This window comes from Canis lupus, chromosome 1 (genome assembly GCF_003254725.2).
Source record: "Canis lupus dingo isolate Sandy chromosome 1, ASM325472v2, whole genome shotgun sequence".
Taxonomy (NCBI): Eukaryota; Metazoa; Chordata; class Mammalia; order Carnivora; family Canidae; genus Canis; species Canis lupus.
In genome coordinates, this window is record NC_064243.1 from 92,343,669 (window position 1) to 92,355,933 (window position 12,265).

Genomic DNA, 12,265 nt, shown 5'->3' on the forward strand with positions numbered 1-12,265 from the left:
CATGCAAGTCTGTGGGAGGCACACAGCGAGAATCCTGTAATATCTCAGAGGATTTATTCCTTTTTAAGTTCTTTTATAAGAAGCCTTTGCTCAGGGATTTGCAAGAACTCAAGATTATTTAGTGATAATGGCTGAGAAATGTTGCTGGAAGTGTAAAAGGCAGTCACATTACCACCAAAAGAATTCCTTATAAATAATGTCATTATGGCACAAAGAGAGAATACCAAATGGATTTAATCATTACCTTCTAATTGAAGGGCTCTGCCAAATTTGCTTCTTGTGCTGTGTTGGCTATTTTTTCCATTCAGTGGGACTCCATCAAACGTAAAGAAAGAGTAGGTGATGGGGCACGCTTAATCAGCAAGCTGGTGAGACAGAGTCTGGACCAGGGGCTTGGATGGTGGGAATCGGATATTGCGTCTCTATGTCCCTCACGCCCCAGCACTTGCCCCACTAACTCCCAGAGGGGCCTTGTAATCCATGGATTTGGGCCAGTGGAAGCCAAACGGTGGCACGTTCAAGGATGCCAGAGCAAGATTCTCTTAAAACCAAGCCTCAATAATGCTTCCAGAATGAAACAGAATACCATCTTTGAATATGTGTTTTCACGGAGAGAGAGAGGGAAAAAAAGTAGCTCAGTTACATGCTTCATTTTTAAGATAAGGACTATAGAGTCAAATCAACATTTCTAGTGTTCTTAAATATGATATGTATGTACACAATTTTGTATATGAATTTTTATAATGTCCTCAGTTACCCAGGAAGTTTGTGGCCCAAATCAACTGAATCGTAAAAATTCTTTTTCATTCATTCATTCATTCATTCATTCATTCATTGTAATCCCTACACCCAAAGTGGAGCTCGAACCCCCAGGGTATGGAGCTGGGGGTCTTGGGATTGAGTTCCACATTCTTCCTGCTTCTTCCTCTGCCTATGTCTCTGTCTCTCTCTGTGTGTCTCTCATGAATAAATAAATAAAATCTTAAAAAAAAAGTCCATTCTAGAAATTTCCATCTAAAGCACCACTCTGGGTTTCCTGCCACTTCTCCACAGTCTGGTTTTGCCAAAAAAGGCTTAGTATGTAGAGATGAGAAATAAGAAAAAACAAACAAACCAAAAAAGTCAAAACAAACAAACAAAAAACATGAGAGAAATAAGCAGCCCTCTTATTTCTACTTTCCCTTTTTACTCAGAGCCCAGGAAAATTGAAAGCCAGGAGAGTTAAATATAGAAAAAAATTCGGGGATTTCTCCGGCTATCTCCCCCATACTACCTATCTCATGTGGTTTCATTCTTCTATTTGACTTTAGCTTCACTAAAGATAGAAGAGCCCCATATAATCTTCATTCCTTTCCTCTTATATGGTGGCAGTGATGGAAAGCCACACTTTGGGATCCAAAAGAATCTGGAATTCAAATGGAGTTGTTTTCAGAGAGAAAATATAGGGGAAATGATACAAGGAGGTAGGCTGATCCTGTGAAATCGTATTTGTGTAGAACTTTCTGTTTTCAAAGCGCACAGGTGTGGGAAGAGCACACATGTGAAGGTGAGAAGCCAACAGGCTAGACTGTGGCACGGGTCAGATTATAATCCCCTTTCTTTTCTGGATCCAGCCTGCATTGCCTGCTCTGTGCAAATGGACCTTGCCCTTTTAAATATTTTTCGTTTCCTTGATGTCATCATGTTTCTGGTTTGTATGAAGGGGGTTTGTGTGTGTGTGTATATATGTGTGTGTGTTTAAATTTTAGCGTATGGAGGTATTTATTTATTTATTTATTGAGAGTGCACACGCGCAAGTGGCTGTGGGGGAAGGGTAGAGAGAGAGAGAGAGAGATTGGGAGGAAGAGAATCTCAAGCAGACCTCACGCTCAGCACAGAGCCAGATGTGGGGCTTGATCTCATGACCCCGAGACCATGATCTGAGCCAAAATCAAGAGTCGGATGCTCAACTAACTGAGCCACCCAGGCACCCGTCAGTGTATGGAGGTTTCTAAGTTAATCTTCCTTATTGAGATAAAGTGGACATAAAATAAAATTTACCATTTTAAAGTCCTACAGTATGATTTTTCAGCATACTCACAATGCTATACAACTATTATCATTATATAATTCCAAGTCATTTCCATTACTTCTAAAAGAACCCCATGACTGTTAACAATCCCAATTGCCCCCCCCCGGGTTCCCCCAAGCCCTGACCACCACTAATCTACTTTCTATCTCAATATATTTGCCCTATTCACACAATATGTTACCTTGCTTGGGTGTGGCTTCTGTCGTTTAGCACTTGTTCAAGTTTAACACATGCTGTAACATGTAATCAGAAACTCATTTCCTTTTTATTTGGCCGAATAATATTTCATTGTATGGATACACCACATTTTGTTTGTCTACATTTTTGTTTATGCAGTTGACGGACATTTGGGTTGTGTCTGCTTTGGGGGTATTACGAGCAATGCTGCTATAAGCATTCACGTTCAAGTATTTGTGTGAACATTTGTTTTTGATTCTCTTAGATATAGACCTAGGGGTGGAATTGCTGGATCATAGAGTAATTCTATGTTTAACTTTTCTGAGGAACTGCCAAACTGTTTTCCCAGCAGTTTTCCCACTGGTAATGGATGGGAATTCCAATTACTCCCCTTCCTCCTGACACTGGCTATTTTTCCGTCTTTTTTGATTGTTGCCATCCTAGTGGGAAATGATATTTTGTTGTGGGTTTGATTTTCATTTATCTAATGACTAATGGTGTTTGTATGGTTTTTATTTTGTATTTTGAACTATCTGTAGGCTTACAGAAGAATATCAAATAGAGTACAGAGAAATTCTGTATGTATTTGGGCCCAATTCAGAACTTTCTATTCTGTCTCACTGGTCTATGGTATTTGCCTATCCATGTGTCCCACCACACTAGTTTCAATAAGGAGCCTTACATTACACATTAATGTCTTGTAGTGCCAGTCCTCCCTTGTGGGTGTTCTTCTTCAGTGGTCTTTAGTGATTCTTGCATGTTTGTTTCTCCATATGAGCTTCAGTATCAACTTGTCTGTAAAATAGCTTCTTGGTATTTCTATAGGAGTTTAATAGAATTTATAAATTAACTTAGGGGGAACTGACATCTTTTTAATGTTGATATCCTAGCCAAGGACAGGGAATAGATTTCTAATCATTCAATCTGACTTTGTGTCTTTCAGGACTGTTTCAAAACTGTCCTCATATAGATTTTGCCCATTTCTGGTCAAACATAATGCTGAACATTTAATCTTTATCTTTTCTTTTTAAAGGCAGTTTGCCTTTTCTTGTTTATGTATTTATTTATAAAGTCAGTTCTACGCCCAACGTGAGGTGTGAACTCACAACAAAGGGACCAAGAGTTACACACTCTACCAACAGAGCCAGCCAACCACCGCCCCCCCCAAGCATTTAATCTTTATATCCTGCTACTTTGCTGAATTCTCTTATTGTTTAAGTTAGCTTTATCATTGATTCTCTGGGTTTTTCAAAGTATACTATCAAATTGTCTTTGAATAGAGGTAGCTTTACTTCTTTTCCCATCCTATGCCTCTGATTGGCATCTCATGCCCAATTGCATTAGCTAACAATCTCACTTAGTGTGATGTTTGACTCTTGCCTTGTTCCCAATCTTAATGAAAATACCTCCAGTATTCCCTCATTAAATAAAATATTAGCTGTAGGACTAAGGTATGTGTATTTTATAATGTTGAGAAGGTAGCCCTCAATTCCCATTTCTGAGAGTGCTTTCATCATGAAGGGTGATGAACTTAGTCAAAGGCCTTCTCAGCATCTACAGAAATAGTGCATTTGTGGAATTTATCCTACTTGGTCATTTACATCATTATATTTAATGTGGTATTGGATTATGTTTGCTAATGATGTGTTTATTTATTCCTTTAATTTTCCCCATGCCCCTATAAAGACTCCATTCAATAAATTTTCTTCAATCCCATCTAGATTGGGATTTTGTTTGTTTAGAATTTCTGCGTTAATACTTATGAGTGATATTGGAATGTAGTTTTCTTTCTTTTTATAGTCTTTAGCTTATATATAATGATGTACTTTCTTAGGAATTCCTTCTATCTTTTCAATATTCTAGAATAATGCATGGAAAATTGGGACAATCTGGTCTTTGAAGATTTGGTAGAAATCACTGTGAATCCAACTGGACATGGTGACATTTTTGGTATGGGTTAATTTCTTACAAGTGCTATTTCTCTGGTAGAAATTAGTACATTTAAACTTTTTAACTCCAATGGGCATCCAATTTGAGTATTCTGAATTTCCTTAAGAAATTATCCATTTCATCTAGGTTTTCAAATTTAATTGTGTAGAGAACTATCAAGTAATTTCTCATCATTGTTTTTATTTTTTTCTGCTTCGATGATTATATCCTCCCTCATCATTTTAATTTGTAGTTTGTACTTACTCTTTCTTTTAAAGATTTTATTTATTTATTTATTTATTTATTTATTTATTTGAGAGGAGAGCACACAGAAAGAGAGGGAAAAGCAGACTCCATGCTGAGGAGGGAACCCAACATAGGGCTGGATCCCAGGACCCCAAGATCATGACCTGAGCCAAAGGCAGATGCTTAACTGACTGAGCCACCCAGGTGCCCCTTACTCTTTCTTTCCTTGGTCAAGTTAGCTTGTGGTCTATTTTGTTAACTTTTTTTTAGTTGCAATTTTGATTTGTCAATCAGATCTGTTTTTCCTCTTTCTCAGGCATTTTATCTCAGTCCTGTGGGTGTGTGGCTGTTCCTTATATCTGCTATTTCTCCATTCTTTAGAGTTCTCCTTATTTTTAGGCTAGCCAATAGCCCATTAATGCAATCTCTATTTATAGATAATAATTCTTTTTTAAAACTAGCTAATTTTATTCATTATTAAAGGGTACTTTATATAGTTATCTATTTATTTATTTATTTTTTTAGTAAACTTTACCCCCAACATGGTTCAGACTCACTACGCTAAGCACAAGAGTTGCATACTCTACCAATTGAGTCAGCCAGGCACCCCTAGATAATTATTCTTTATATTAAACTTTTCCTGTTCAAATTTCTGTGTGGTTTTGTCTCTTGATGACACCCTGCTACATTTGCCATCTCTTGGATTTGTTTCCATTTCCACCTACTCAGCTACCAGCTTCCTCCAGCCTTTTAAGTCTAGGAAAAATGGAATACTCTTCTAATACTCATTGATCTTCAAGTCTCTAGTTATGGCCCCGTCTTATCTGTCTTTTATGATGATGTCAGATCACTCTAAAATGTTATTAATCTAATCATGAAATTCCCCAATTTTAAAGCCTTCAATGGGTTTTCGACCCTAAATATGAAGGCATGGAACACAAGGCTGTCTATGCTCTAGCCCCTTCTTGACTCTTGTGAACCAAACCTTTGGTCTTGCCGCTTTTCTTTCTCCTTTCCTTTTGTATTTTAGGCACAATAGGCATTTTGAAGTTCTCTGAACAATGAGTTATTTCTCCCTTTTCAACCATTGTTAAATTGCTCCCTCTGCATAGAATTCTCTCTGACTCCTATCTATTTGGAGAACACACCCATTGTTCCTCAAGAATCAATCCAAGGATTCATTGATTTAGTCTGTCTTCATCTCCCAGAATGACAAATTTCCTCAAAGACAGGAGCCAGGTCTCACTTGTCTCGAATTTCTAAGATCTTCCTCAAAGTAGGCAATCAATATGTATACTGATGAATTTTTATAAATATAATTGGTCTTGGTACAACACTGTGAGGTTGAGGAGCTTTCTAAGAAATAGCAAAGGACACAAGAGGGCATTGTTATTCCAAGACATTTTCTATTCTCCATGATGTAACATGATGAGACTGTAGAGTTTCAAATTTTGAGGCCCATTCCTGGCTCCTCTACATTATAAATTGTGTATTCTTCCATAAGCCACCTTGGGAATGATACTTTAATGTCATGATTGCCTATATGATGTGGAATCCAACAAGAAACAAAAAGTGCACTAAGCTTAGATTTTGAAGACAATTAATTACTAGAGTCTTTACACAAGTATGAGGAGGATTAAGGAAACAACAGGGAGTGTTGGGGCACATAGAAATTAGCAACAGTGAGAAGCCATTACCACCTAGTCCTAAAGGGGCAAGTGGAGAAAACCATTCCCAGAACCTGCAAGAACTGGAGCTATAAAGCTTCCTGACAAGAGGTGATGCTGTAGAGATGCAGTTAGCACCAGAACAAAGCAGACTTCAGAAACGAAGCAGGGGAAGAAGTACCCGGACTTCCCTTTCCTCTATCCTCCAAGCTCTTGCTGGTGCTTTCCCTTGGCTGAACCCAACTAGGAGCTACATCCAAAGGCACCTGGGTGATGCATCTAGAGAGTCAGCCCCATCCTCCTCCAAGCAGAGAGCAGGGTGGAGAAAGGCAAAAAACATGAGTTGTGTGTGTTGTGGGGGGGGGGGGGGGCGGGTACAAGGGAAGAAAAACCAACAAAACCGCTTCATTTATTTTTTTTGTGGGGGCAAAATACATGTAAAAGTATGTAGAACTTAGAAATTAATGCAAAAAAGAATATTTCCCAAATTCAACATTGTCAACATTGTCAGAAATACCAAATAATCAACAGTTTATTTTCTTCTAGAAGAGAGGTTTAGGACAAGTGTGGGAACTCTCATTATTTGTGCCTAGTCTGTGGTTGGATAGCCTTCTTATTTAGAGCCCGGTGTTGGTGAGGCCAAATGAAGACATTCGGTCACAGGAGCCTAAGTGTTACATGGACACAGTCTATAGTCCAGGCTTTGGCCTGGTGTCCTGCCATTATGAGGACGCCTGTGCATATCCATCACCACTATTCCCCAAATAATTTGTAGCAGTGTGTGTCCTATTGTAGGTATATGTTAGCAGTGAGATTCTCAGGCATTAGAAACAATTTTCACACAATGCATTAAAGGGCATATAAGCCATTCCTAGAAATTATCCAAGAATCACCCAAACACCTAATTCTAAACTTCCTATGATAACTGCAAAGAGTGATGCCTCACAGAGGGTATCAGAGTGGAGTCCAGGGTAGGATTTGAGGAACATTCCACGGAACTTCCCCCATTCACTATCCCCACATTCCAGCATGAGAACCCCCAGGATTCTTGGATTAGCAATCCTCCTTTGGGTTATTTGCGATTGCTTCAGAAGTCCCCTCTTAAAATATGCGCAAGATATTTAGGATTGGTGACAAATTTGCATGCATCCCCATGATTTCATTTGTCAGATCAGCCAGGTCACTTGTTCATTCATTTAACAAGTATTTGTTGAGGACTTACTCTGTGTCAGTCGCTATACCAAGTGTGTTTCCATAAACCCAGAGGAGCACAATGGTGTAAGTTAGTTTGCGGTGAGAGATGGGTGGAAGAAGATCACAAAATGTCCAGAGCTAGGGAGTATTATCAAAAAGGACACATGTGTGCCTCACCAGCCAAAGTGAAAGGAGCAAAGGGAATAAAAGGACAAAGCTATCAGGGCATAGATGAATAATGTGGGCTTGCTCTGGCAAAGAGACGTGTCTGAGGGTATCACGCACATCACAATACAATTATGTGAACACTTGCTATGTGCCCAATAGAGTGTTAATATGTTAGTGATTTATCTTTGATTCTTCCCTTGCATGATGGGCATTGCAATATCCATTCTTTTGATGGGAAAACTGAGATTCAGAAAGGATAGTGTTCCCCATACCCAAGCAGCCAGTACATGATAGAGTCAAGACCCAACTCTGATTCTGTCTCCAGATCCCCATTCTTTCCACCTTGTAACGTCGGCCTCCTGTGGGGCTGAATTAGTAAAACATCTCCCCCTTCACCTAAAAATTGGCAATTCTAAAAAGTTGCTTAGGCTTTAGTGGTCTCTTGAAAAGAGGAAATGCTGAAAGAGCTTAGAGAAAGCTCTTCACACTCTTGCCCTCATCAGTTTTGTTTCCTCAGGAAAAACCTAAGAAGATACGCAGATTACCCAACAAATGTTTGGCGAGTGAATAGCACCATAATGAAGCTGTTAGAAGTCACACAACACTTTATAACCCATAAAACACCCGAAGATGTCTCAATTCTGCCCTAAGACTCATTTCCCATTAAATCCCAATTTTCCACTTGATGAACTGCAGACCCTCCCATTATCAACAAGGATGAGGCACTATTTCCTTGTCAGACTGATGCTGCAGAGAAGCAGACTGTAACAAATTGGGGCTGGACCAAACAAAAGACCAATAAATGAGTAACTTTGCTCAATGACCTTCCAGTTTTCTTGGCTTGGCACCTCCCACAGGGAAATAAAACAAGGAGTAGAAGATGACCAGAGCTTCAGAAGTTTTGTCCTCTTTTTCAGAATTTGCCAATGGAGTTGGTTTCCGTGAATGACCTGTCTTTCTCTTAGCAGGCTCAGAACCAGGCAGTTTCAAGGAATGGGTGGGCTGACAGATAACGTTTGTTCCTTCAACTGGCTTAATGAAAACCACCAGGACCCTGCCCACCCAGACCACGGCAGGAGACGGACGAAAGCCTCGGTCCGTTGCTTCTGAGATGTGGTTGCTCCAAAAAACCCACTATTTGTTTCCACACACGGCTGGTGTGATTCAGGAGCAAGCCTCCGCTCACTGTGAAAGTAATGGAAACAAAGAGAGCACAACCCTCCTCTCCCCAGATCAGCAGAACCTGAGGAAGCCTCCAAATCAAGCACTTCTCTGGGTCGCCTGAAACAACGTTTCTACCTCCACATCGTGGAAAGCAGCAGATAAATCCAGGGCTTTCATCCTATCTCCACCCATGTATTTCTACCTATGATGCATCGTGGTGAATGCGTTCTGGCTCTTGCCTGACTGAAGGTGGGGAAAAGAAAGAAGCCAGTGCCTTCCTACTTCCCTTGCTTGCTTTCTGTCGACATCCCCAAGGCTCCAGTGGAAGCCAGTCTCCTCTTTGTCTCTATTCCCCCTGGACACGCCCACTATGGGTCTACCTTTGATCAGGTAACTTTGGCTGCTGGGCCCTAGGGTTACTACCTCCCCCCTTTTATCCTTCCAGTCCAAGGGGTGAACGTGGCTCCTGACGTTGCTCATCTCTGGGTTCCCTCATCACCTCATTTGGCTCCTCTGTTCCTCCATCACCTACATAACCAATTCCTCCAATAAGTCTACTCTTATCAATCCTTGAAGCTGTTCCTGTTTTGCTGAGTAGACTTCGACTGATACATGTGCATTCTTCCCTTTGGGGTGAGAGTGGTGCCCAGAGGCAAGATATCAAACCCAATCTCAAGTCCAGTACCTCCAAAACCAATACTTGTCCTGCTCTACCTTCCTGCTGGTTAGACTGCGGGATCACGTCAAGGGGGTAAGAAGTTGGAATTGCACTTAGGGGGCTCTCAAAGAATACCTGGTGGAGCGTCTAAGTCTCTCTGACATGTTGTGACATTCTGAGTTTCCTGGGTCCTTGTGGCCAGCTTCTGGCCAGCAGGGAGGTGATGCCGTTCTGGAATGAGGATATATGGCTACATCCACTGCTGTGACCTGGGGTAATGGAAAGGATTTGATATAGTATAAAGTGTTCTATAAATAAAACTTACTTTTGGACACATGTCAGGACACACTGTAACAAGAAATAGAAACCTAATCAAATTAATTTAAACAACAACAAATTACTGGCTCACATGACTGGAAAGCACAGAGGTCACTCAAACTTTAGACACAGCTGGGCCTGGGTTCAAATAATGCTTCAGGTATCTCTCTTCACTGCTCTGCTTTGCTTTGGTTTCTTTCTCAGACAAACTCTTCCCCATGATGGTGACAAGGCCTCCAACAGCTCCTGGTTCCATGGATTTTAATGCCCTCCGACTAAAGAGAGTCGTTTTCTTTCTCAAGAGAGGACTCTGGTGGGTCCTGCTTGGATCCTTACCCATCCCCAGAACTGGCAACCATAGGTTCTGGGAGTGCACCACCCTTCAGGCACCTGTAACTGGGGATGCAGAGTCTCAGCCTAGTGACCACAACCAACAGGATGCTGTGAGCCAGCTAGGACCGAAGGGAGATGTATCTGAATTAGAAGCCAGGAAATGGTGGTCCAACCCCAACACCGATTCACTCTGAGAGCCCAGGCAGGGTGTCCTATTTCTCAACCTTCATCTCTTCATTGGTAAAATGTGCTGACTGGGCTTAGAATGGTAATTTGAAAGCACTTCTAACCCAAAGCTCTCTATTTAAGAAAACTGTCCTGCAAAACACACAGAGCTCTAGCGAAGCTGGCTGGAGAGGTGATGGGAGGCCTGAGGTCCCACCTGCTCTTCTCTTGCTCCTTCCACTCCCCCTGATGAGCTCCTTGGAACACCGTTTGAGAAACCTCTAGGTAGCTCATCTCCAGGGCCTCTTCCAGCCTGAACTTTGGGGGAATTCTATGTAGATTGTCCAACCCTCTTTAATCTAATTTTTCTCACTTTCCCTCTATTTATTTTTTGGCTAAAATCATGGACATTGGCTAGGTATGAGAGGCCACTTAGGAAAAATAATCATTTATTTAAATGGCCAGCCAATTTACTTTGGCCAATTTGGAGATTGTTTTTCCTGACGGAGAGGGAATAAATTTCTAAAACTCACTTTTAAGTTCGGGCTAGAAAAGGTGAGTGTACAAGCGAGGAAAAGCGGGGTAGCGGAAGTTGCCAAAGCCTGAGCGGAGCTGGAAGCAGTAAATCCAAACCACCTCCATCCCCCCAGATGTGGGCCCCACTCTGCCTCCAGGGCCAAGTGTACTCTCTGGAACGGATGGCAGAGGAGGATGTTGTGGGTTTTGGCTTCATTGCTTGTGAAAACTTGCTTTGGGGGAGACACCTTTAGCTCCAATATGAGTGTCCTTTACTGAAACAGAGTGTCAGGCAAGAGGAAGGGGAGAGGCCTGGGACGTGGCCTTCCTACAGCCAGGAGAAGGGCGGGAGGAGAGGCCTTTGATCCAGGCACCCAGGGCTGACAAATGTGTCCCCGCATTTCAGAGGAGGCTGGGACCTTGGCTTCTCTTCTCCCAGTGACTATTTATTCAGAAAATATCTAAAGAGAGGTGAGAGGTCAGACACCCTTTGGGGGTGGGGAGGTAAGTCAGTAGTGGCCGTCCAGCCTGGGCCACCTCAGAATGCCAAGAGGGGACACCAAATGGGAAGGCCAGCATCTGGTTGTCATGCACAGGCTGGCGTGGCTGGGGTCTGACATGACAAGTCAGCATCGGGGCCATACCCACTGCTAAATATTTTAAATATCATCTCTGCTTTGTGATGTGGGAGCGGTAAAGCCAGATACAGGGGTTTGCTCCTCGGCAGGAACACGGTGCGAGAAGGAGAATGCTGGTGGAGTTGAAGAGAGCTTGACTAGGCGGTGGTGTTTGGTGTGTAGGCAGAGGGAGGGGAAAGGGGTGTTCTAGAAGACAGTGGAGGGTGACCACCCCTGGCCAGGCCTGGCGTCCCCTGTGGATGATCCTCCCTTCAGCAGCCTGGACGACTAATCTAGAATCCAGGTTGGTCACCTAACGCCTCTGCTTAACTTCCGGCAGGGGCTCCCGGGGTCACTAAGGTAAAGCCAGCACCGTACCGTCTGTCTCTCGCACCCAAGCTAATCCCATCCTCCTGTTACCCCCAACCTCCTGTCTGACTTCTCCCCTCGTGGCTCAATCTATTCCAACCACTCGGCTTCTTTCCTCTTCCTCCAAGTCACACATGTGCTCCTGCCTCAGGACCTTTGCTCTAACTGTGCCCTCTGCCTGGGACACTCTTCCTGCCGGTATCCCCCCATCTGAGTCCCTTATCTTCAGGTCTTTGCTCTTGAAAGTTGTGCTCATTTCCTTATTGAATTTTGTACCTGATACTGCATCGTGCAGTGAGTCTACCCGCCTTGACCCGATCTGTGCTTTTTCTCACAGCCACGAACACTTTCTATCATAGTACTTATTTCCTTATTCATTCTGTTTATTGTTTCTCATTTCTTGCCAGAAATAAGCTCCCTGACGGCAGACATCCTTGTGTGTTTCACTGACAGGTTCCAAGCAGTCAGATCATGCCAGGCACTTAGTAGGTGCTCAATAAATACTTATGGAATGGCAGGGGGCAGGGATTTGGCCTATTATTCAAATCCGTGGAAGGGCCAACGTGTGGACTTGGGTCTGCTCAGTGGCGAGTCCTGGGCTCTTGCTGCCACACGGGAGGGGGATGGAAAGCCAGTGGAAGCCTTCACGAAGAATGGCCCCGACGGGCAGGAT